A 27,443-nucleotide genomic window follows, 5' to 3' on the forward strand; every position below is an offset into this window, starting at 1 on the left:
CGAGGGTAGGGTAGAGGTTCGGGGTGGCCGAAATCGGTCCAAAAAGTCTCTTTCGTCGCGATTCATCGAGGCGGCAGCCAACCGCCAGCGACCAGCCGCCATTATAACTCGCCTACTAGAGAATATAATTATTTCGAATCGATGAAATAATTATCGTCCAGCGAGGGCAGAACGCGCCATCGACCAGAGATAACGCAATTAAACCCTTCCCGTATTGTCTGATATTTCACCCGCGCACGGATACCTCTTCCATTTCCGATTTTCACTTTTCACAGCTGCGTAGACCGTTCGGAAAAGTTTCGCGTGATCCAACGACGTCATCGGATCGTTCCTAATCGCTCACGCTTACGATCGTCGCGCTCGTGATCGTGGATCGCGAAAGTGGCAGCTTTCCGCGCGGAAAAACGCTCCTCCTCGCGGAAATCGACATCGATTTCGACGATGCAGCAAGCGTGTACGGGTCGTCGACCATCGTCGAGGAAACAATTAACGGTTATTATTCCTCCTGCGTACGCTCGGGGACGCTGTTTAGCGCGACACGGAAACGGCTTGCCTTTCCTCCGCGTTATCCCCTAGAGCGCGTCTACCGAATCAACGCTCGACCAGTTAGTTTTGATTCTATTCCCGACCGAGGTTCTTTGCTCCACCACCACCAGCCTGACACCGACAACAATCCCGTATTCCTCGACGAAAATCCCTCAGGTTTTCAGCTCAACCCTCGACCACCCCGATCCGCGGTTACGACCGACCTATACACACAGTCGCTCTACCTTCTTACCCTGTTACTCGCGAGTAATTATTCCGTGGTTCGTATATTCCCAGGCTCGAAGCAGATTCGAAATCTCGAGTGGTCTCTGTAGACGATTTCGTTTTTCTCTGAAACGCGACGTGCACCCAGCGATAAAACCGTGGTTAATGTACTCGTTGACACGGCGAACGCGACGTAGAGGGCGCGGTTTTTAACTCTTATCGGTCGCTAGCTTTTCACACGTGACTCACTCACTAGGTTGTAGCTGGTTTCGGTAAATGTGCGAAAGATTTCCGTCTTGTCGCAGCGACAAAGTACTATCGCGAGTCTCGCGTGAGAGATGACTTACGACCGATAAGGGTAAACACGTTCGTCGCCCAGCGCGATTCGGTTCAGTTTCTCCGACTGTCTCAGCACTGGAACGTTATCGGCCTCACGATTTGGATGGGTCTGGATGGGTCAATTTACAATTCTCCATTTCCACGCAGCAGCGTGTTCCGTAATCGTTTTGAATTGCCATCAGCAAACTCGCATTTTACAAATTCGAAACGATGGAACAGGGTAGCAGACTTGGAGCAGTTTTATCACTCGTGAACATATTTACAGATGTAGGAGGTCCTCCCCCACGATTGTTGAAGTCAGCTGGTCGCAGGGACGAAAGGAAAAGGAAGGAATGCATTTCGTCCTCCCGGGCCTGATAGTGGACTCATCGATAAGTATAAGGCTTCCCTAGCAGGCCCTGCCTCGGATAGTGATACTATTGGAAGGTCGGGAAGTTGTATATATACGAAGCGAACTTGCGAGAAAGTCCTCGAACCTCCTTGAAGTTGGAATCCATCTATTGGCGAGGGTGTGAAGTTGGTCGCTACACAGCAATTACGAGAAATGTTAAAAAAGCTACGACCTATTGTTCCAATTCTCAAAAATCACCCCAAACGAGTTTAGACTGTTTTAACGAACACCATGCGACATGGTATAATGCAATATTTTATCCTAAATATAAATTAAGAGAAAGTATAGTATAATTTACATTTAGGATAAAATATTACATTATACCATGTCGCGTAGTGTTCGTTAAAACAGTCTAAACAGGTTTGAGGTGATTTTGGACACTTGGAACAATACGGTTGTAGCTTCTTTTATATTTTTCGCGTAACGCGTGTATATACAATGTGTATATTTTTATTATTTTTACGTTGCATATCCTATATTTATATTTCGATGCTTACTCCATTAAGTTCCCTTTAAAAATCCAACTGAAAATCTTACGTAACTCGAACAAGAAGGGCCTCCACGGAAGCATACCCGTCACTCAGATATGGATGACGCGGCGACGAACATGTTAAACAGGCCGAGCTGATAAAATTTTTCCAGTGGAGTAGCCATTGCTGGCCGACAGTCGCGCGCGAATCGCGAAATAAACGATCGAAGATGAAAGACGCTGGCTCGGCTAAAACGGGTAAAATGGCGGAGATTGATGAACCTACCCCGGTGTCGTGTATATCGTGAACGGATTAAAATATGGCGAAAATTTCCGCGCGTTCCTTCTCCTCGCCTTCCCGACAAACTGACACCCTCGATTACCCCTCGCGCCGAAATTTCGCCGGGCGTGATCGATGCGCGCGGGCATCTCTGCCGATCGCGATTTATAAAATATCCCCGCGATCCGCGAAATTCTCTTCCACACGTTTCATTCGGCCGCATCCGCCGCAATTTCCGCGCACGTAAAATGGAATACGTGTTTTTAAATAAATATATTATCAATCCTTTCCCGCGGCAAACAGGCAAAAGGGAACGACGCGATTATAATAAAATAACGATAAAATAATACGGGCTCGGTCTCCTTTTCGTGTCGGTGAACGCTTAACGATTCGTAGCTCATTTTTTTCACGGAACCTCATAAACGCGCTTTATTCTCCGCTCTATAGAAACGTTCCGATAACCGCGCCGAAATCGGCCAGTTCCGCTTGTTAATTATCGGTAATGTTTCGTCTTGGAAATTCGATGAAACCTTTAAACAGTTGCGTACAGCGACGCGAAACCGCGCTCGTTAAAATCGGAATATTTCGCTCTGTGATATTCATTAACGAACGTGGCACTTGAAAAAAGCGCGGAGAATCGGTGGTCGTGGAACAACGGGCGATAAAAAGAGACGCAGAAGAAGGGAATGTCAGGTGAAATACCGTTATGGAACGAAGGTTTAATGCGCCATAATTATGTAGCATTAGCCGCTTTCGTATAATTCTCCATACCGCAATTACGGGGTCTCGCGATTCTTTCCGTTTACCACGCTATCATGGTATCAGGAAAAATCCGAAAAATCCGAAAAATCCGAAAAATCCGAAAAATCCGAAAAATTTAAAGATTCTGCACGCCAGGGGTGCGAACCGATCCACGCATCGATCCACCCCAAGACGGATGGAGGAATTCGAAGGGGAGGGAAAATTCGTTTCGCTTATACGAAGATTTTTAAGTTCCGCGAGGAAACAATCTTCCGGGGTTCTTCAGACGCGAGGAATAGAAAAGTTCTCGAGGAATCGAACGAAAGTTTCGCGAGGAAAGCTCGAAATCGGTGAGACATCGGCGTTAAGTCGCGAAATTCGATGGACCGGTGTTCGTTAATCGTGGCCGGTGACTCTAGCTGAAAATCCGCAATTCCGCGAAAATATGTCATCGACCGTTAAAATACGATCTTTGTTCCGATACTCGCGGCGAATCGCGTTTCATCGGGTGATATTGAATTCGGAAAAACCATCGAACGCGTTGTTACGCGATATTTTGATAAAATGCAATACGCGTATTTTCCCGTTTTTTCTTTCCCCTTTCTGTAAAATATTATACCATCTGGAATTAGTAAATCATCGTTCGAGCCTGGTCGGTGGAATAGGTGTCTCGGTTGGTGGAAATTCCGGGAGCTCGTGTATCGTCTCGCAGTGCATTTCTCCCCTTGATAAGTCGTTCTCGGCGGCGTGGATCGCGGCGATATAGAGCCTTGATAGAGGGAGGATGAAGCAAGGGTCGAAAAATGGTAGAAATAAGAGGGTGGCGAGGGACGTTTGCAGTGTCGGCCAAAGGAGAGAATACGGTTAGAAGCAATAAGGAAGCGCGTATCTTTTCCCGTCGAGTGCTCGATACCGACTTTTCAGCCACTCGTCGAGCACCTCTGCCACGGGGTTGCTCGATTCGCGTTGACGCGCCACCGAGTAATACGGAATCGATGTCTGTTTTATGAAACGTTTTATCTCGTCGCGTAGCCCGCTTTCCAATATTTCCCCCGCTTCTATCACCTCTCTGTACTTTCCCTTCCATCCCTTCTATCCCCTCGATCCTTTCGATCCTTTTCCATGTCCCTCAGCGCCACTCGCTTTCCTCCTTCCGTCTTTTCTTCCTCGCGCTCTTCTCCGCTTCGTCGTTACGTCCCAGTTACTCGCCTTCGCGCACGGCACTCGTCTCGTAAAAATGATACACGCCCTCGGGGTGAAGGGTAAATAGCACCGGCATAAATATACGGGTCTCGGTTCGCGGCACGGATCCACTTTGCAACCCGTTCTTCCGAGGTTTTTCTCGTTAATTAAGTTTTTCGACTTGCCAGCCGATGGGTCGCGGCCTGGTAACCCCGGTTGCCCCGGCAATCCGGCTACCTCGACGGAGGTAACGAAGTTATCAATCAGTCCCGTTAACGCAGCGCCACCCGCCAAGATCGCTCGGTTCGCTAGCCTCGAACCGGAAGGCACTCGCGCGCCATTTTGTCCGAGGCTGCAACGTTACTCGAGGGTAAGATCGCGAAACTGGGGATACCGAATCTTCGTCGTCGATTAGGATTATTCGACTAGAGGAGGGAACGTGCGGGGCACAGCGATCTGTTTTCCATGCACCGCTGCGTAATTACAGGGGAAACGTGCATGTCCTTTTTTCGTATTTTGCCCCATTTACGTTGCTTTTCTACCGCAAGCTTTACCGGCCTGCCTTCTTTTTGCGTCGCTCTCCGCGGTTCCCTGGCTTCGCGTTTTCCTCGTAAAAATGATGCATATCCTCCGGGCAAAGGATAAATAGCGGCGAAATAAATGGAGACCATCCACCATTTACTTCGCTTACGTTTCCTTCAAGAATATCGTATATTCGCTTTATTTATTGTCACGCTAATTTTGTGACATTTTCGTGCAGTTGTTTTACCTCGCGGAGAACGTACTTTATCCTTCCGACGTCTTCGAGCTTTATAAATTTATACTTTTGCTCCACCGTCTCCGGACGTTTCTTCCCCGTTCCCCGTTCCTCCGTCCTCCCTCGTCATTTTACGACCGGCATTTTTCTATTCCAAGCTGTACTGCCGTTGTCACGGGCGTGCAGGAGTCACGAGGATATTCCGTTTTTAAAGACAGGGGCCGAGCAGACGGAATAAAACGCGAACCCTGCACGGTCCGTTAAAAAATACAGAAATGATTACAGGCGGACAATTAAAAATGTTGCCGGTGATTTCCAGTCTGTTAGCCGCGCGGCACACGCTTTTCCCCGTTCGGCATCACGCATTCATTTTTTTTCATCCCCGAACCCGTGCCGTAAAAATGATAAACGGTCGACGAGCAAAGGGTAAACAACAACGGAACATAGGTACACGCTCGTCACGCGGCCGGGCCACCATCGTCGCAGCAAGCTGCTCGTTGTTTCCAGACCGCGAGATAAAACCGCGGAAACTCCACGGTAACTTTACCGATTTCCTCCACTTTTGCCCAATTTTTTCCGCCATCGCGTTCCTCGTCGACAGAGGCGACCGTCTCTAATCGAACTCATCGAAAAATTCCAAATTTTTCTCTAATCCTCGATCCAAATTGCGAGGGTTTCAAACAACCCGCGATTTTCGGCTATTGTAAAACAAGGTATTACGTAAAATGAAGTTTGTTAAAAAATAAACTCTCATGTAAGACGAATTTGTAAGATGAAAATGAATATCCTGACGCTTTCACTTTTGGAGTAATGTTTTGTTATTTGTTATTATTGATAACAAATGAACATCGTTAATAACAAATTGTTTAAAACGTAAGCTTATAATAAAAGCGAAAAAATTAATAAATTGAGGGCTATTATTCGATCTTATAACATACAAGTGTCAAAATGTACCCATAATTTGCAAAAAGTTTGTAAATTATTGCTCTAATTGTTAATAACAAATTAATATCGCCAACAAAAAATTGCCATCAACGTAAATTTATAATAAAACTGAAAAGATTAATAAATTACGGGCCATTGCTTGGTCTTATAACGTACAAGTGTCAAAATGTATCTATGATTTGCAAAATACTTATAAATTATTACTCTGACTGTTAATAAGAAAATTAATATCGTTAATAACAAATTGTTCGTAACGTATATTAACGATAAAAGTCAAAAAGTTAATAAATTATTAGCTACTACTCAAACAAACAACGTATTTGTGTTAAAATGTATTCGTAATTTACAAAAAGTTAATAAATTAACAAATTTATTGTCAATAACTAATTAAAATTGTTGATAACAAATAGTTTGCAACGAATATTAACGATAAAAGTCAAAAAAGTTAATAAATTGTTAGTTATTACGGCTAAAAAGTAATTTTTAAAGGAATCGGTAAAGTTCGGAAATTTTCGCCGATCTTCGGCCGGCCGCCGCTATATAAGGGGGCCCGCGTGCAGGCTCGAGCCAGTTGTCGCTTCGACGTCGGAGAGTCCGCGTTAATATTTTTTCTTTTTGTTTCAGATTTTAATTATCTTTCTTCTTTCAGATTCTATTTCTTTTATTCAAGGTTTCTTTGTTTGTGCATTCCAGTATTTTGCACAATATTGGAATACTTCATCGTTGGTTTATTTCTATATCATCGTTGGCTAGATCAGTGGCTATTCAGTAGCCATTGTCCACTCTCTTAAATAATTTAACAATAATTTCTTCTTCCAGGTACTAATTATTTTTTGTTTCAGGTTTTAATTATTTTTCTTCTTTCAGATTCTATTTCTTGTATTATAGATTTCATTGTTTGTGCATTCGAGTATTTGGTACAATATTCGAATGCTTCGTCGTTGGTTTATTTGTATTGTATATCCTCGTTGGCTAGATCAATGGCTATTCAGTGGCCATTGTCCACTCTCTTAAATAATTTAACAATAATTTCTTCTTTCAGGTTCTAATTATTTTTCTTCTTTCAGATTTTATTTCTTTCATTCTATTTGTCTTCGTTTCTGCATTCGAGTATTTCGCACAATATTCGAATGCTTCGTCGTTGGTTTACTTATGTCTCATCGTTGGCTAAATCTTTCCTTTCACAAATTTTACGACTTCCGTTCGATTTGTTTTCGTTAGAGCGTTCGAGTATTTCGTATAATACTCGAGCGCTTCCTCGTTGGTATGTTTATATCTCACCGTTGGAATGTTTCTGTCTCGTAGTTATGTTGCTCAGGTCTCGTCGTTGGCTTGCTCGTTCCATTTGGTTATTAACCTTGATGGTTTCCTCGTACTAATCCCTTTCCTTTCAGCTACATATTAACAATAATATATTCTGTTTTAGCTTTTAGGTTTCTCAAGATTCTGTTTGCGACACATCAATGAACGATGCGTGCGTTTACTTTTAAGTAATCATAAGATAGATCCATAGACTAAGTATCATGTGCGCGCTGGCTGTACAAAGGTAAGCTACCTAACTTGGGGTGAATATATATATTTTCATTTATCCCTCTCGTTTACCAAAACAGAACACAATCGTTCTCGCGATAATCGCGATCTTTCGTAAGTACCGACTAGCCTACGCGACGTGCTCTCGTGTACTCGATAAGTACATGCTTCGTAAGTCATCCTCACGACTCGTCTCCGACACTCATTTCCAGTCACTGTCAATCTCGTCATGCATCGGGTTCCAGGGTGACCCCCTCGGATCAGTGCGTCTTCTGACCTCGACGGGGCGGTCCGCTGCCTAAGTCGTACGCGACTTGGGCTCGGGCACATGCTGGCTGACGGACTAGTACCATCTACGGTTAGACCACAGGGATGATTAAGTTCTACCCCGTGTGGCTGGGATGCGAAGTGTCTGTCTTGGCCGGCAACCGCCCAGCAGGGCCCTCGCGTTGACACTAGAAGTTTCATTGGTTCAGGGACTATCCTTGGTCCACGTGTAAGTCTTGGCGAGTGCGACAGTGACTGGAATTGAGCTAGGCCCGATCGGGAGGGTGCCGAGGTATGAAGTTATCTCTGTACACGGGAGTACATCGCCTAGGCTAGTCGGTCTTTCGAATAATCGCGATCTCGTTCGGGCGCGTCGCGATTTTCTATTTGCTCGCGTGTTTGATATTTCATTCCCTATTTTTATGGGAACTTGAAAATATCTTAGCGTTGCGACAGTAGAGTTTCAGTATACCGAACCGAAACCCCTTTTGTAAGACGCCAAATTTAATAAAGTGTCAGTAGAATCATTTTAACTTAATTCGCTCCAAGTTAGATTAGGGTACCTTTGATACTGGTAGCGCCAGCAGGCTGCGCCACTAGGGCGCATGTCGGGTCTCGATGCGTAGCCACCTCCACGTGGTGAGACCTGGTAATTGGTGTCGTTTTCCAAAGAATAATTTTTGGGAAACGATACCGAGCTAAGAGCTACGCACAAAGTTTAAGATATTTCCTATCTCTTGTAAATTTTCAATGTTCCCTCTGGAATTTGAAAATAGAGAGTGGGCAATATCTGTTTAAATGATATTTAAATGAAGAGGAATTAACCTAACAAGAAGAGAGCAAGTCCTTCGATGTAGTTGAAACTTTGCAGTTTTGTAGATATCTTCATGCAATTTAAGAAAATATATCATTATAGCTGCAACTACTCAATAGTTTTTGAGATATTTGCGATTAAAGTTTTATTACTTTCTTAATTATACGTTTCTATCTAATGTGTTTCGAGTTAAGTTGTATCGTAACGGCGACGATCGAGAATTGCTATAGTGTGTTGGACCGGCGTTCGATTCCGGTCCCATAGGCTTGATAGTTTTTTCAGTATATTTTTTACTTTGTATTCATTTTTCATTGTTAATAAACAGTTGTAATTAAAATTTCTTAATAAAAAAAATTATTTTTTACGCTTTCTTATGTTAGTATATATTTATTACAAAATAATAAGAATATTATGCAAGAAAGATACTTTTCTATAGCAATCTTATTTACTACAGGAAATACAAAACTTATTGCTCATGTAAGTATTAATTATTAAATTAAACATCATATAAGAATTTTGCCTATAATTCCAACTTTGCTCTGCAGCTATAAATGTTCCTGAATTAACTAGAAAAACTTGGGAATTTATTAATTTTCTACTGCCGAATAAATAAAAATTTTACCGTCTGCGATCAGCGTCATCTATGATTTGGGCTCAAAAATCAAGAAAGTAATAGGAATATAGAATAGGCAAGAAGGTCGTTGAAGAGCTCGTCACGTGGTAGACAAGGACAGAGAGGGGATAGAAAAGGATAAAATGGCTCCGGCAGTGAAAAATTATTAATTACTCAATTTCTGTAAACAATTTGTGAACTTTTATAATTTCATTGCAAAGCTGGACCATCAGGCTGAATTCCTATATAATTTTCGTGAAGAATTTAGCTCTAAATTGTTAGTTATTAATTTTTATTTGATGGCGTCTATGATTTCGTAACGGCGACCATCACGATCTTCCGTGAAATTATTTAATACTCAACGAAACTAGAAGCAAAACTTGATGAAAAGTTATATGAGAAGATTCATAAGGACATTGTTTTTATAACGAGTGCTTAAAGTTTCATAAATTAATTGCGTAAAGGAGAGTAATTAATGAAAAACAATGGCGTCTTCGACAACAATTTAAACATTGCGCAGAAGAATTATTAATAATTAATTAATTAGGGACAAATTTATATCGAAAAATATGTGTGAAAGTTCGCGAAGGATCTGACTTTACGATGGCATTATAAAAGTTCATAAATTAATCACAGATATTGAGTAATTAGTGAATTTTCCACTGCCGATTTGATTTATTAAAATATATTCGGAGCACATAACCAGAGTTAGTAAACTGATATCAGAGCCATCTATGTTCTCGTTGCGGAACTTGAGCTTCGAGTCTAAAATCATAGATGGCTCTGATGTCAGTTTACTAACTCTGGTTATGTGCTCCGAATATATTTTAATAAATCAAATCGGCAGTGGAAAATTCACTAATTACTCAATATCCGTGAATAATTTATGAACTTTTATAACTGCATCGTAAAGGCAGATCCTTTAAGAACTTTCCAATATATTTTTCGATAGAAATTTGTCCCCAATTAATTAATTATCAATAATTGTTCTGTGCAGTGTTTGAATTGTTGTCGAAGATTGCCGGAGACGCCATTGTTTTTTCATTAATTACTATCCTTTATGCAATTAATTTATGAAACTTTATGCACTCGTTATAAAAACAATATTCTTGCGAATCTTCTCATATAACTTTAGATCACATTTTGCACCTAGTTTCGTTGAGTATTAAATATTTTCACGAAAGATCGTGATGGTCGCCGTTACGAAATCATAGACGCCATCAAATAAAAATTAATAACTAACAATCTAGACCTAAATTCTTTACGAAAATTACATAGGAATGCAGCCTGAAGTTTCAGCTTTGCAATGAAATTATAAAAGTTCACAAATTGTTTACAGAAATTGAGTAATTAATAATTTTTCACTGCCGGAGCCATTTTATCCTTTTCTATCCCCTCTCTGTCCTTGTGTACCACGTCACGAGCTCTTCGACGACCTCCTTGCCTATTCTATATTCCTATTACTTTCTTGATTTTTGAGCCTAAATCATAGATGGCGCTGATCGTAGGCGGTAAAATTTTTATTTATTCGGCAGTAGAAAATTCATAATTTTCCAAGCTTTTCTAATTAATTTATGAACATTTATAGCTGCACAGCAAAGTTGGAACTCTAGACAACATTCTTATACGATGTTTAATTTAATAATTAATACTTACACGACCGATAGTTTTGTATTTTCTGTAGTAAATAAGATTGCTGTAGAAAAATATTTTTCTTGCATAATATTCTTATTATTTTGTAATAAATGCATACTAGCATAAGAAATCATAAAAAATAATTTTTTTCATTAAGAAATTTTATTTATAAGCGTGTATTTACAATGTTTTCATAGGTGAAAAATAAATACAAAACAAAAAACATATTTAAAAGGATTATCAAACACCTATGGACGGGAATCGAACCCCGGTCCTCCACTATGTCCATTCTCGATCGTCCCAATTACGCTACAACTTAGCTTCAAATATATTGGAAATAAATGTTTAATTAACCTTCTAATAAAACGTTAATCGCAAATATTTTAAAAACTATTTAGTAATTATGGCTATAATAATACATTTTCTTAAACTGCATGACGATATCTACAAAGCTGCAAAGGTTCAACTATATCGGTGACCCGAAGGACTTGCACGCTCCTTGTAAGTAAGAAAAGGAATCGAAGAAAGGGAAGGTAAGTAAGCAAGGTAAGTATAAGGTAAGTAAAATTATTCAAATGCACTGCAAAGTAGAAAAAGTATTGTCCAGAGAATTGTTGGAGATTATGTAAAATCATGGAATAGGTCGGTGAGCAACCTTCTATCATGTCATGTTACCCTAATACAAAGAGACAAAATCGGCTGAAAATTTCTCGCCATGCTGCAAAAGTATCGTCCAGAGAATTCTTGGAAATGACGACATTTCTTGGAACTGACTCGGCGAGCGACCTCCTTTCATGTTATGTTATCCTAATACAAAATCGCGAAATCGGCCAAAAATTTTTCCTCGAGGCGGCAAAAGCATCGTCCGAGAATTCTTGGAAATGACGTCATTTCTTGGAACTGCCTCGACGAGCGACCTCCTGTCATGTTATGTTCTCCTGATACAAAGTCGCGAAATCGATCAAAAATTTTTCTTCGAGGCTGCAAAAGTATTGTACACCGAAGCGGCAAAAATATTGTCCAGAAGCGGGAAAAGTATTGTCCAGAAGCAGGAAAAGTATTGTCCAGAAGCGGGAAAAGTATTGTCCGGGGCGGCAAAAGTATTGTCCGGAAGCGGCAAAAGTATTGTCCACGCAAACTGTAAAAGTATTGTCCGAGAATTCTTGGAAATGACGTCACTTCTCGGAATTGGCCGACGTACGACCTCCTTTCATGTTATGTACTCCTGATACAAAATCGAGAAATTGGCTAGAAATTTTTCCTCGAGGCTGTAACAGTATTGTCCGAGAATTCTTGGAAGTGACGTCATTTCTTGGAATTAGTCGACGATCGACCTCCTGTCTTATCATGTTATCCTGATACAAAATCGCAAAATTGGCCAACACTTTCTCGCCGAGGCTTCGAAAGATTGTTCGCTTAATTCTTGGAAATGACATCCGTCAGCGCCATCTATGATTTTGGACTGGAAGCTTGTTGCCCGCTCAGCGCCATCTATGATTACTGACTGTAACACAAGCTTGCAGTCCAAAATCATAGATGGCGCAGACCGATGTAATTTGAATTTTCACTCGGCATTGGAAAATTAAAAAATTACCCAATTTCTGCGTACAATTTATGAACTTTTATGATAGCATCCTAAAGGCACGTCTTTTACAAACTTTCCAATATAAAATTGAATATTAATTTCTTCCTCATTAATTCATTACCAGTGATTATCTGCGAATCGTTCTTGCAGACTTTGAAAATTCGTACAGGGTCTACCCATCGAGTTTTTTAAACATTTTTTATATCAAAAAATTAGTCGAAGAGAGCTCTAAAGAATAGGCTAAAAAAATCCGAGTTTCCCAGTCGGTCCGATTTTTGCCGATTTATTCGATTGTACGATGGATACATCGGAGCGCCGATTTTGACAAAATTCTGAAATGCGGATTTTTTCGCTTTTTTACGTTCTTTATCCGCCAGGCAACTCGTATACAAAAAATCTAAAAAATCGGTAAACGGGAAGTGTGTTTTTACGCTGTCCGATTGCGCCGATCTGCGAATCGTTCTTGCAGACTTTGAAAATTCGTACAGAGTCTATCCCTTGACTTTTTTAAACGTTTTATACATCAAAAGACTAGCGGAAGAGAGCTCTAAAGAATAGGCTGAAAAAGTCTGGGCTTTTAGAAGTATTATCCATGAATTTTTGGAAATTTTATCATTTCTTGGAAAGCCTAAATGTATCTGACATGTATGTATCACGAGAATTTGTCATATGGAAGTGCGAATATAGTTGTACTTTATAAAACGTGTTTATAGTTTATCGAATTTATTATTAGTAAGAAATGGACATTGTTAATAACAAATTGTTTATAACGTAAATTTAGAATAAAAGCGAAAAAATTAATAAGTTATTGGCTATTTTTCGATCATAGAACGTATATGTATCTAAATGTACCCCATAATTTGCAAAAAGTTTGTAAATTATTGCTCTAATTGTTAATAACAAATTAATGTTGTCAATGACAAATCGTTTATAACCCGTAATCGTATATAAATCGTAAATATATAACAAAACTGAATAAGGAATAAGTTATTGGCTGTTACCTGATACGTACAAATGTTAAAATGTATCTATGATTTGCAAAATGTTCATAAATTACTACTGTGATTATTAATAACAAATTAATATCGTTAATAACAAGTTGTTTACAACGTAAATTTAGAATAAAAGCAAAAAAATTAATAAGTTATTGGCTAGTTTTCGATCATAGAATGTACACGTATCAAAATGTACCCATAATTTGCAAAAAGTTTGTAAATTATTGCTCTAATTGTTAATAACAAATTAATATTATCAATAACACATTATCTACGACGTAAATTTCTAATAAAAACGAAAAAGATTAATTAATTATGAGTTATTACTCGATCTTATAACGTACAAGTGTTGAAATGTACCTATAATTTGCAAAAAGTTTGTAAATTATTAATCTTTCCTCGATTTAATCAAAATGAAAACTGTTCCGACAACTTTGTTCCATAGTATCCTCTTCAGAGAAGCCTACGGAATACGATATCCTGCAGAAAATTCGCTTCAAATAAAGAACTTTTTATGCAAACGTAAGAACAGACATAGAAAGTACGCTCGGCGGTTTATATTTAAACTTTGACGATCAGTAATAATTACTCGGAAACATTAATAATTACAATTATATACATCCATCAACTCGATATCCTCTCTCCTAACTTTCAAGACAAGAATGAACCTCCTACCGTCCTTACTTTTTACGTAATACCTGATTTTAACCAAACTTGTGCGTTTTTGGAGAAACGCGAAATTTTCGAAAACGGAGAACGATGGAGCAGTTTCGATCACGGATTCGCGTTGAGGAAAGTAAACCGTACTATACCTATGCAACGGATATTAGGGCTTAAAATTCGCGAGGAAGAAAGAGCGTTACTCGCGTGGAAGCGAGAAATCCGAAGAAAAGTATCCCGCGCGTCTCACGTAAATCGCGCGGTTTCGGCGGATAAAGGAGGAAGAACGATGGACGGCGATAAATTCGAACGAGAAGAAACGTCTTCCTTTTTTCCTTTTTCCTTCTTTTTTCCCCGTTATTGCGTCCGCGTGGAATTCGAGACCGCTGGTAACAGAGGCGAGAAGAGCATTTCGTCGAGGCGGGAATGACGAGAACGTTTGTATACGATAACTCGTATTCCAACGATTGCTATTTGTTTTCACGTCCGTGCTGTCGGCGACAATGAGTCTCGTCGAAATGGAAGTTGGTTCCGGTGAATATTTCCGCCGCCGCGTGTACGTGCACGAGAGCGCGCGGGCGCGTAGTCCTGTCCATGGTCGGTGCGACGGATTTCAGTAGAAATAACGACATGCAGTCAGACATATCGGAACGGGACACGTAGTTGCGACTGACGCTATCGTGACGTACTACTGCCGGCCGAGTGCTCTCTGCGTTGATCCGCGTCACTGCTCTTTCTCCTTCTCTTTCCTACTTTCGTCCACCTGCCAGACTAGCCACCCCTCGGCCACCCCTCGGCCACCCCTCGGCCACCCCTCGGTCGCCCCTCGGCCGCCACTCCGCCATCCTTTTCCCTTTCGTTCGGCTCGTCTTTATTTCCCTCTTCCGCCGTCTCCTCGTTTCCTCCGCGATTCGAAGCGGAAGGAACGCGTGCGCGGAGAGGTCTATGGCTCGGATCAGAATTTCCCCAAAAATCCTCTAGTAGGATTATTCCCCGACAATCCGTTCGCAGACAAAGATTTGCCGGTTTCATAAGCAACGACACCTAACAGAAATAAATTTATTTCAGCTTAAATACAGCGTCGTCTTCCTTGCAATCTTGATTACGACTCATTAGAACTCTATCGTGATTACACGCACTCGATCCACTCTATATATATTCTCACCGTGATTCGCTAAACCCTGTATGCTCTGACTCTTTACCCACTCCTTAGATACTGTCTTGTTTACCCTCTTGCACTCTTATTTAAACCTAATAACACACTCTGTTCCTTCACACGCAGTCTTTCTTCCTCGATCACTATTAAATTTACTACTAAATTCCTGAAATTTCGTTCGTTGCTCGCACTCGATACAGTCACGCGTGTCCCCTTCGTGCAATCCTTACGTTCGGTCATCCATCTGCACGCACCCTGAACGCTCGAACCTAGACCGCTGTTTATCGTCTGTCGTTCTTGAAAAGCGGCCCAAGCGTTCCCATTCACTCGCTCGTTCGTTCTGATATCTCTCTTAACGCTATTTCCCTTCTCGACGTGCTTCATCTCGCAATACCACATTCCGTTACGTATTTATCAAACTCTGGATAATCCCGTAGTAATCTAGCGCGACCATTACGACGGATTATTAATACGAATATCAGCGCGAGTCACGAACGAGAACTTTACTAATTACGCGGAACGGCGAATATTACGTACGCGCACTCTTCGAGGAAATCGGGAATAGAGTTGGCGGAAGCTGTGTTACCAATGCATTCGTTCATACGTCGGACCCGTGGCTTACGGGCTGAAAAGCATACGTCGAACGATCGTGCGCAGCGTTCTCTGTTAAGCGTGTAATTAAGACGACTCGGTCTCGGTCCCAGGTCTTCGGCGAACTTCCGCGAAGAGCGTATCGAAGAGGGTGGGTCGTCGCGGCGCGTACGCACGCGGAATGCGTCCTAACGTTAACAGAGGCATAACGATACGCGAATTCAGCGAGACACGCGTCGCGCGTATCCGTGGTTCGCGATATCACGGCGTACCATTGCGGTCTGACTATACCGCGTGCCATCCTCGCGTTCCTCATCAGCTATCGCATACCTTCCGTTTGCTATTCAGTATCGCAGAAATTTCCAAGTGTCTCGAGCCGGACGAACGCGATACGAGCTGCCCGTTAAATAAAAACGTATCTACTTTTCGCTGACGAGGAAAGCTGAAATTGAATTCCGAAGAAACTGTTCTCTCGACGCGCTGCCGGAAAGCTCCGCGGCAACGACGTCAACGACGACGATGACGAAGGAGACGAAAGCAGTTCGACAAATATGGAACCATCCTTTGACGAACGAGTCGATAGGAACACGCGACTGCCACGCGTCGACGAAATTTCATCAGACGATCGTGCTCTCTTCCTCTTATTACGATATTTCGTCGCGTGCTGCGCCTCGTATCGTCGCAAGCCTCCAGTCTCTCCGCTCGATATAATTTCCAAGGGCTCGTACACTCCACGCGTCAACGTTGCTGCGTCGTCGACAACGACAACGACAACGACGACGACGACGACGAACATCGAAAAATGGTATTCCTCGCGAGTGTCTCGAGTCCTGAGAGAGCGGTCTTAAAAAATTCATCGTACATCGTTGCGAAACGACAAAGCAAGGGGGTGGTGTCGCGCAGCGAGCTTTCTTCTCCACGGATCTCGTTTTCGGGAAGCTCTGGCAGCTCCGCGACTCGCGATAATACTCGTCCTTACCGGTAGGCCAGTTCGATAATAGCGGGTCGATAACGAAATTCAATATTTCCACGCTAATGACCAAGCAGGGGGTGGCTATGGTAATGGCGGGCAATTCGCCCGCACCGGGGCCCGTGTTAATATTTAGAGTGAGCGTTCGCGTGCACGCTATCCGCGCGCAGCACGCACCATCTTTTTCCAACGTGCAGTCATCTTTCGAAATGATCGCAGCACGCCGGAAAACACGCGTTCTCTCTGGCTCCCTTTCACAGGGGGCTGGAACAATTACGAACGAGTTCGGCTTTAAATTCGACGAGGCTGTCGAAAAGCACGGTCTAGTTAATATATCACTTTTTTACCGGCGCTGACCCGGTACGTCACGGAGCTTTGTTTTCACGGCTAAACATTGTTATGCAGATGGGACCAGACGGCATTGTTGTTCGGGTAGACCTCCGCGCGCGACCATGAAGCTATTCTCATGATAATTTTCGAGGATTATTTTTCGTAATTTCTCACAGAATACGTTGAACATCCCCTTGGCCGTTTTCTACGGCTGCTTTAAAAAACGAGCATCCCTTCGCCCCTTCGCGCACACACCCCCCCTTCTCTGCTCCGCTCGCGAACCGTACTCGCGTCCCGTTCTGTCCCTTCCTTTTTTCCTATCTCCGCTCGGTGTGCACGTTTAATTTATTTACTACAAACTGCCTTATGTTCATTAGCATTTCGGATGAACGACGACTCGCGGACGGGAAAGGTAACGCGGAAAAATTTGAAGAAAAATCGCGCTCATCCGGCGCGAGGGTTGACGGTTAGCGAGGCTGACGGAAATGCACGCGCCGGCATTCTCTCTCCCTCGTCAGGCCCCGCCCCCCTCTCTTTGGTTAATTTAGCAGAAAAGCGTGCTGCTCGAATCCGTAATCGAATTTTCCGGGCGTTCTTCTCTGATTAGACACGGCGTGCTAATAGCTGCTCAAGAGGCGTTTGATTAACGCAAATAACGCCGCACTGGCGCGTTGTTTTCCGAAGACTTTAAATTTCACGCCGCTCTCCGACTGCTCTTGTCCCTTTTACCCGACGGGAACCCTTTCAACGATTCAAACCCTCTCGGAGGTTAAACGCTCGAAATTACTCGTTGGAAGCCGAGCGTTGGTATACAAGTACGACGTGTTGGTATATTAAAACCTATTTACATGCGGGCGGAGGAGGGTTGCGCGGACCAATCCACTTAAATTGTGTTCCGAGAGTTACATTCGCGTTCATCGCGTATCCCTCGTTCGCCGGTACTTCACGCCATCCTAACGAAAATCGCCCCTTTAAATTCTCTCTTCTCCATTCTCTCCTCTCGCCGCCACTATCGACGTATCTAATCATCCACGATTTCTCCATCCCCCGATAAATCTCCGAATTTCTTCCTCCAAATATCTCCATCGATAACTTCGTCATCGTCATCGTCATCGTCAATAGCGCCCTAACACGGGACGAGCAGGTGAGCCTGATCGGATCTAATAGACCCCCTCCTGCCCGTCCCAACTCGACAGTCTCTGCACTGGCGTATCTCTCCGGGGGGAAAAGCAGGGTGCAAGGGTACAGTATAGCCGGGAAAAATAATTTCGAGAAGACGATCAACGAGCTCGACGAGCTGATTTCTATCCGGAAACAAACGGCCGCGTTGGCGGGTGCCTAGCAAACGCAAAGGGACAGGGCAGGTGCAGCGAAGACACGGCGAACGACGCTGCAGCTCGCGTCGGTCTCGATTAAAGGGACGATGGCGTAATTCGGTAGGAGCGTAGCTCCAGCGGCCGATAACAGAGACGCTAAATTCGAGGATGCGCTTCCCCGACGTGTGCCATCGGGCGTTTACGTCCAGCGTTATCGCATTACCGGCGACGTATCTTCGGAAGCTCGTCGTATACCGCTCACAGGCATACGGTCTCGCGACTGATCTGGAAAAAGCCTGGTCCGCGCGGCGCACGCGCTGCGACGCGGAAGCTAGCTCGAGGACAGCGAGGGATGCCAGGCGAGCCAAGACGAGAGGCTGAGACGCGAGTTACACGCGCGACGACAATGCGAGGAAAGTTCTGTCGGAGTTTGACTCGAGCTCGATTAAAGGGGGCCGATGGGAGGCCAGGAGCGTGATAACAGAGACGTTTGACCGGGCCACGTTCCGCGCTCGATCGATGCGCGCAACCGAATGCCTTTGCTCTCCGCGCTCGCTGCGTTACGCGAATTCTTGCAGTCACGCGCGCGCGTAATTCTCCAGCGCACCCTTTGCGCCCACCCCGTCGCCATCGACGGATTTATCCGCGCGTTCCCCGATAACCTCGCCGGTCTTATCCATCCATCCTTTGCAATCCTGCGAGATTACGAAACGTAATCGAGAAACGCGTCCTACGTTCGCTTACGTACGCGCGTTGCACGGCTAGGCGCGCATGGATCCCGCGATCCTCGCTTATTTGCATGCAAATGTAAAAACGCCAGCCACCTCGTTGACTCGTATTCTTACGCGAGGTCTGCCGGCAGCCGGGGAGGAGCTCCGAAGGGATGGACCGAGGGGAGGAAGGTGGAAATTCGAGAGAGCTTTGCGATGGAAACGAAACAGGTGCGGCGGGAACACGCGGGTAATGAGAGTGGATAATGGGATTCGAACGAAATCGTGACTTCGACGAAATTCCGCTTCGGCCTGACTTCTGTCCAGCCGAATTAACGGCCGGGGCCACCGGCGAAAAGGGATAAATCGAAGGACGATGAGCCCGCGCGGGATCGTTTTGATATCGTGATTCGTTTTTGGTACGCCATCGGTCCTCTCCGCGGAATAGCTTGCCGGCTTTTTTCCACGGCAAACGAGTAGCCACCCTGGTTCGTTGCAAAGCGACCGTTAGCTGGCCGAAGTAGACTAGCCCGCTGGTCAATTTTCGTCCGTTTAACGCTCGTTAGTTGCAAACTATACGAGTATAAACCCGCGGCGTAATTGCGAGAAGAAACGTCGCGCTTTTGTTTCCGCTGGCAACGAGCGGCTCTGCGAAATTCGTAATTTACTCCGGGTCGTAGACGAAATAAAAGGGCCGAAACGACGCGTTTCGAGGCAGAGACGTGGAACAGGCGCACGGCGCCGCTTCAGGTTCGATGATCAGCGCGGAGACACGGGCCAGAAGGTGGTTCGAGGCTTTTATCGTATAGATTTCGCGGGAAAGGATCGATTACGGCGATATTTTGCCCGCGTACTGCCCTCCGCGAAATAAAAGTTGCCGTATCGACGGAGATAGCCGGGTTGGATGATATTCGAAATAAATTTCAACTTTGCCGTAATTAAAACCGACCGTTTCCGAAAGGAAAACGGATAGGAAAATACTTTGCTGCGTATCAAAGGGTGAAATGAATTTATTCCGACGACCGGCGCATCCGAGCAATTGGATTTCAGCATGGATTGATCGAGCTGTGCAAAACGAAGGCTGTTAGGCAAGAACGGAAACGCGCGCGTAAAAGTCGATGAAAATCGATGGAGCGGCGGGGGTCGGGGGTCAGCCGAGACTCTGGGATTAAAGAGAGCTTTTAAAAGCTCCACCCAGCTCGTCTCGCCCGTCAAACCTTTTTACATTTTACTATTTTACGCCGAATAATTCGGCCTTAACGTAGTTTCATCGAGCGTGAGGGGCGCGAGTGCGCGCCGCATTTCTGCAAATCGAATATCACCGTGGTTTAAATTATTACGAGGACACGGAGAGAGGCGATTCGAGGAGCGAGTCACCGGATTTGACATTTCGAGACGGTTAATCGGTCGGGCTATCTTGGTTGCAGGGGGGGCGGAGCGGAGCGGAAAGAGCGGCGAGAGCTCGACGGATAAACGAACTCGTGGCACACTCTTATCGCGACCGGTCGATCGGGGAAAAGAATACGAAAGCGGATACGAGGGCGGATACGTGGAAAGCGCGTGGGAAGAATTTTTGGCAATCTACCAGCGAACCCATTCCCCGGAGGAAAAAACGAAAGGTATAAACGGTTCGCCTCCAGCGGCAGCCTTAAAGAAAAGCAAGCGGAAACGCGATCTACCTTGTTTCGCTTTGAATCAAATCTTTCGAGGACCGTGGTCGTGGCCAGGGTCTCGGCCAATTGCGAGAAAGCGCATAAACCGTATCGCGTTTCCCGGTTCCCGATTCCCCGAGCTCGAGATCGCTTTCCTTCGAAGCCCGGGTTAAGCGCGCCGTTGGGCGCGAGTCGCGGCTAATTCGCACCGAAAGATTCGCGACTCGACGAACGAGAACCGAGGACGTAGTGGCGCGAGCGTAGCATCCGGTGGAGAAAGATGGCGGCGCTCGGTGTGGCAATATTCATCGTCGTCTTCCATTTTCGGGGCAGAAACTGCGTCACCGATAGCGAGCATTGTGCGCGAGGGGACAGGAATCGAAGGCGACAACTTTCTCGATTGTCGTATACGGTAGGTCGGCTGGCTCGCGAATTCAATACGGCCGGAGTAACGATAACGCGGGCCACGATAACTCGACAAGGTCGACGCTGGTTCAATTCGAACGGTCCCGTTCGCCAGATGCGATCACCTCGTCGCAGCTCGTACAATTTCGCCGGGAGAGATTAGACGGAAGGGAAGAGAAGAGAAGAGAAGAGAAGAGAAGAGAAGAGAAGAGAAGAGAAGACAAGAGAAGAGAAGAGAGTAGTCGGTTCGCGGTAATTGATTAGTCGGCTTCGAACTAGCAATTAACCGGTCGACCTTCCATTGTCGGATTTTCGATGCGTCAAATTTATTAGCCGACGAATCTCGTCTGGTCCCGAGCCAATGTAATTTTCCGTAGTCGCGTCGCCGTGACACGCGGGAATATTCTTGACGAATATAGAGAAGCGCGGAGGCGTGTGCGGGATAGAGGAACGAACGGATAGTACGAGCGGGTCGGCCGCGATAGTTTCGAAATACCTGGGCCGCGTTTCACCCTCTTTCTCGACCTGCCGCCCTTTCAATCATCCTCCTAGAGCTGTCTTCTAGCCGTCTTTCCCTCTTTGTCATTCCGGCTTTATCGGCTGACACTCACCGGTGCCCCGATATCGAGCTCTTCGTCCCACCCTCTGTCCTTCTCCGTTTATCTCGATCTCTCGGCCGTATTCTCGTTCGCCAGCCTCCCTCTCGCACCCTCTGATTTAGGTCGCAGCCAGCCCGCTAACTGATTGAGGGTGATTGACGCTCTGGCTGAATACCGGACAAGCCCAAAACCCATTATTTACTGCTCGGGCCTCGTACAACGTTATAATTGCCGGCAGCTATTCCACCCTGCGCTCCCTCTTCCTCTCGATTCGATTTACCCCGCCCCGGCCGGCCAATCCAACGAGTCGGCTTATCGTCCGATGCCTGCTAGATCGAACCCACCCTGGAATTCTTGTTACGATCGCTCCAACCTGCGTCCTAATTAAGCACGCTATCCACGAATTTCATTGGCTTCGCGTTCCCCGAACGTGCGGCGGCATCGAAAACGCGCCGCGGCCCGCCACGGTCAGTCGCGGCGCATCGCCGATTCCGCTGGAATTCCTTCTCTGCCGAGGTGGTCCCTTTGTGCCGGGGCCACCTATACACCGAGAAACCCCGTCCCGCGCAAACGGCCAGAGGCAGAGTTTCGCCAATCGAATCCAATTCGAACAACGCGCGTTTTCTTTCCGCCAACCTATATACCCGCTGCTACTCCGCTCTAGGTGAAACCCGTTACCGGTTTAATAGCCAGATTTCTCTGGCTCGCCGCAACTCGCCGCAGCTCCCTGTTCCGTGCACTCTCGTGCTCGCGCGCCACCGATCAACCGCCTCTGGGTATTATCCTTTTATTTCCCATTTGCTCCGCGATGGATAAACGAAACTTTGAATTTCTATCGGGCCGATCGCGGCCCGGTGGGTGGTGGTCCGCGTGCGAGAGATAGAAACGGTAACGCGGCCGAAGGAAAGTGGGCTCGAACCGAGTACGTCACGTCCGGCATACAGTTTACCTTGAGAAGGATCGATCTCGAAGGAGTTAAGTGGCTGCCGGTTCTTCCAAGAAGTATACCCATCGACTCCAGTAGGAATCACGTTCATGGCCGACCGTGCTCCATCGCGGCCTCTGTCATCTTAATCCCTGGGATCCTTTTTACACGGCTTTCTCATTCGCGTCCTCTGTGTACCCGGCTCCTTGTGGACTTTGGAGCCCAGACCAAGTCCCAGGACCACCTTCTCTCTTATCCGCTTGAATTACGGCGAGGCACGTCCGCCCCTAGTGGACGTCCTGCTCCAGGCTGGACGGCGTCCAGCTTCCACGGAAAAGGAACCTTCGGCCGAACCGTATTAAAACGAACCCGACGTACGTGAGGCTGGATCTTATGCGGACGTTAGAAAATCATCGTCCCACGGATCACTTTCGCGACTTTTATCGAACACCGCGGCATCCTTCTAGGCCCGTTTCCGCGCACGCGCCCACGCTCTCGTGCTTTTCGAATCCGATACGTTTTACGCAAACTGTTATCGTCGCTGGCCGTTATACGATGAAAACGCTTCGCTGCCTCGAACATCGCCCGCTATAATCGTATCTATATAACGTCTATCGACGGGGCGTCACGTATGACAAAGATGGTGTCGCAATCAAGCTAGAATCGATCGGCCAGTCGATAAAAGCTGCAAGGATATATATTGTCCGTAAAGATGGCAGGTACCCGGTGATCTCCGAGTGGACAATAAATGGTCAAGCGCTTTAGACACGTTCCCGTGAACACGAACTATGGGGCCTTCCGATTGTACAGGCCAGCAAGGTTTCTCTTTATTCTTCGACCAAGGGGAAGGTCGATCGGCCTGATGCCGATCACCGAACAAAGCGTTTCCCCGGCCACCAGCTTCTTCCTTCTTTTCTTCCTTCTTTTCTTCCTTCCCTCGCCTCCTCCCTCCGCCTCCTCCTGACCCCTTATTCGTTCTCCTTTTTCCAAAAGTATTCCGCGCGAAGCGTTCTCGTTTCGAAAGGACGTCGTCGCGCGCCCGGGGTAAATTCGATTTGCGAAATTTTCTTCGAAATATCTTCGTCGAAATTTCCCGCAGCAACTTCGAATTCGAATCGCGGACGAAGAGAATTACGCCTCCCGCGATGCACCCCGGTCGAACCCCGCTTTATCGAACAGCGAACGCGCGTCCCGTTTCGGCAAACTCTACTTCATTTCCATACCCGTTGTTTTTGTCCCTCGTTTGGCTCGTCGAAGTAGACAAAGTCCATCGAGAGTGCGCGCAACTTCCGCGACGTTTCTTTAAAATTCGTCGAGCGAGAGGCGTTGATTAAGCGACCTTCCTTTCCCTCATTTTCCTCCCTCTCGGCCGCCTTTCCCCGTCCGCGCTTTTCCCTCTGGGTTCCCTGCTTGTTAAGGTGCGACCTGTGTACCCGCTACGAGGGTAACGTCTCTCAAAGGAGTCCTTGGACTTGGCCGATTCCGCGCGATAACGAAATCGTTGTCCGAGTCTGCGAGATCTTACGTCCTCCGGAATCACCGAACAAACCTAATTCTTTCTCCCATCGACCCTCTAGAATCCGACACGACGGTCCACCCTTAACAGCCAGGACAACGCCCCGACGAAACGCTTCCATCGAAACGTTCAACGAGTTTTTAACGTCGTTTCACGATCCCCGTACTTTCCTCGCTCGTGTCCCGATTGGCGAACACGGAGGAACGGATGCAGGCGTTATTTCACTCGATATTCGTACCCGGGAAACAATTACCGCGCTTATTCTTCTCGCGGTTTCTTACCGTTTCCCAGATACATCTTATCTCGCCAGGCCTGAAACTAGCTGGAAACTCGAGTGCCGGTTGGCAGAGATAGCGGCGAATTGTTCGGTCCCCCGAGTGAACTAGGATGTGTATAACGGCGGTTAGAAGTTGCCAGGATGCTTCCAAAACGTCGAAGCGGGGGGAAAGCTGCGATTTCTGTTTCGACACAGCACGAAGAGAGCAGCTCCGAGTCGCGGCTGGAATTGTAAGTCGAAGCCTGCTACGATGCTGTTAGGTACTTTGAAACTTCGCCTCTCCGGGGTAGATTCAACTATCCAAATTTCGCCGACAAAGAAATAATCAACGATTATGAGCTCGGGACACGTACAGCCTCGACTTTGTCTCCGAATTCGCCTCCACCTATACGTAGTTTGCCCTCGCATAATTCGCGGCCTAATTACCTAGGTTTCCGGGGGTAACGCGCGACACGACCCGACCCGCGGCTCGAATTTCCGAAGAAATCGCTGTGCTCCCTTGCAGGGCACGTGGCGCAACTCTGTCCCGAGTCGTTGGAATTTGAACGCGCGCGCGAATATGCTAATGTACCTATGAAAAAAAAAAAAAACGAAGGGCGAATCCTCCTCGACTTTTCTCGCTTCGCGTTCTGCTTTGCCCTTTAATCGAGATACCGCCAAGTTCCACGTTGCTTTCTGATTATGAACCACGACCGTCCAAGTTGTTTCTTTACCTCGCGGGCCAAAGATATCGAACAATGACGGGAACCGGAGTTTCGCATTAAGGAAATAGGGAAAGGTAGATGGAACTTTTGAACTTTCCTCCAATTCCGAGCGTATCCTGCCGTGATTCAACCCGCGTCTTTCGCTGCTACTCATTACTCCTAGCGAACTTACAAATTGAGCACGTAAGACTGCATCGAGCAGTCCCAGGAATAATAACAATTCCACGCGCACTGCCAGACTACCCTCTTTGTTACGCGTCTTGCCGGTAATTCGCGGCGAGCGCGTTCGTTGCGAACCACCGTCCACCGTCACACACCCCGAGCAACCACCGTTCGAACCGGTGGGAAATTTATGCGGGATTTATTGGACCGCGTCCACCGAGAGATTCATTTTCCGGGCAAAGGGCAAATTGCCAAAATCGCGCGGCGGTAGAGCTCCGCGAATAATCCCGCGGTCGATCTTCGTTCCATCTTCTCGACGATCGTTTTCGCGGATTAGCGTTCACGGATTCCGGCGATCACCGATGGCCGAGGCGAGACGAGACGCGACGAGAGAGGAGAGGAGAGAGGAGGCAAGGAAGCAGCTAGATATAGCTGTGACGGTCGGTCGGACGGAAAGGATTGCTCCGAACGAGGTCGCAACGAACGATCCGACCTCTGGGGCCAGGGGAAACCTTATTATGCGTTTCTCCGGAACTGCCCGCTTTGCACGGATCCTGTAAAGTGGCGAGGGTCGCGTCAACCGAATAACCAGACCATAAACCACCAGAGGCCAAGGCAGAAGGACGGGTCGAGCGGCAGGCCGACTGCTAGAACCCGTTTACGTCACCCGTAAACCAGCGTCCTGTGGATTTCGACGAGCAAATACACTCGTGGCTACGGTGCCTCGTAAACCCGGCGAAGACGCGAGCTGACGCACCGCTTTCCCCGACGTTTGTCCGAAACGTGCATCCTCCTTCCACCTTCTTCCACCTTCCGCCTTCTTTCCGCGCCCACAACGCTCGCTTTTCAATAACATCCGTGCATGCACAGCGCCCCGTCCCGCCCAACTTTCGCGTAGCTGCATCGCCGATAAGCAGGATTAGAGGGAACCGGTAAACGGGGGGAGACAAGCTATTCCAGCCCGGACATTCGTGCACAGATGTCCCGCGAATAGAGCCGGGCAAACTATAGGCCACCGTTTCGAGCCGGTAAAACACGAGGTATGACGAAGTAACGACAGTTATTACCCGTATGACAGTGACGCGGTAATGGCATAGTGATTGACGAACGTCGAAATTTAATCGTCGCAATGCGTTCATATTTTATCGACGCTGGCCGGACGAGCGTATGAAATTTTGATTTTCGATAGTTCCGAATGCGATTCGACGTCGCGTTTCATTTTATCAAAGCGGAATTTACATACCGAACGCGCGCGGCGCGCGTGCATAGTCGCGCTGCCACCTATCGGGGGAGGGGGGCAAGGTTAAACGAGCGCGAATAAAATGAGGCGTTGAAAAAATGATTAATCCGCTCGGCGTAATACGCGCGTAGTATAACGCAGCAATTTTCCGTGCCGCTCTTTTCGGCGTTGCCCCGTTTGAAGCCCGTATCGACCGGCAGGCAAGGGACGTTCAAAAGCGTGCAGCCATTTTCTACTTCTACGAGCAAACGCGTCAATTCGCAAGCCCGCGTGCGCCACCGTGCATTTGCTAAAATTAACCGGACTATCGATCTCGGTTCCGGAGCAATTTTTAAATATCCGCGTAACTGTTTTCTCCGAGATTCGTTCAGACCGGTCCGATGATCAGATCCCGACCATCGATCTCGCGCCGAAAATAATACCTACGCGAGACACTCGTTGTCTACGGGAACGATTTCACCGTCGAAAATAACCGGAAAATAGTGAAACGGGGGTGAGGAGAGGCGGGGGTGGGGGCTCGTTATTTCGCCCTCGCGAAGAATCCGCGAAGGACCCGAGCGACACGCGGAGCTGGTTGGCTCCGGTGCCGTTGTTACCAGCGGAAATTTTCTCGAGTGTCGCCACGCTAGTCCCGTGTGTGCTCCCAGAGCGAAAGTCACGGTGCATCGCGACGGCGACGGCAGCGGCCTCGCCTCCCGTTCGAATTCACAGCCGGGAAAGTGATACGAATTTCCAAGCACGGCCAGCGTGTTAACTGCTTCAAACAGGCTGCAAATTACCGCCGTAACGACGCGGATTGTATCGCTATCGCGGATTCCGCCCGATACGGCGCCCACCTATCGCGCCAACTTCCAATTGGCTTTCTTCGCGAAACGATCGACGAAATTCACGAGGATCGCGGGCAACGCGGTTAATCCAGAGTATTCGTACACTCTTT

The 27,443-nt window shown here is 46.4% G+C and overlaps 1 protein-coding gene across 1 annotated transcript in view; it reads right to left on the bottom strand.

Moving 5' to 3' along the window:
* The window catches only part of LOC108551629 (nephrin), a 279,049-nt gene that overhangs the window by 77,951 nt on the left and 173,655 nt on the right, over positions 1 to 27,443 (bottom strand). The window lies entirely within an intron of this gene.

Source organism: Eufriesea mexicana, unplaced genomic scaffold (assembly GCF_001483705.2).
Source record: "Eufriesea mexicana isolate 0111107269 unplaced genomic scaffold, ASM148370v2 scaffold4786, whole genome shotgun sequence".
Taxonomy (NCBI): Eukaryota; Metazoa; Arthropoda; class Insecta; order Hymenoptera; family Apidae; genus Eufriesea; species Eufriesea mexicana.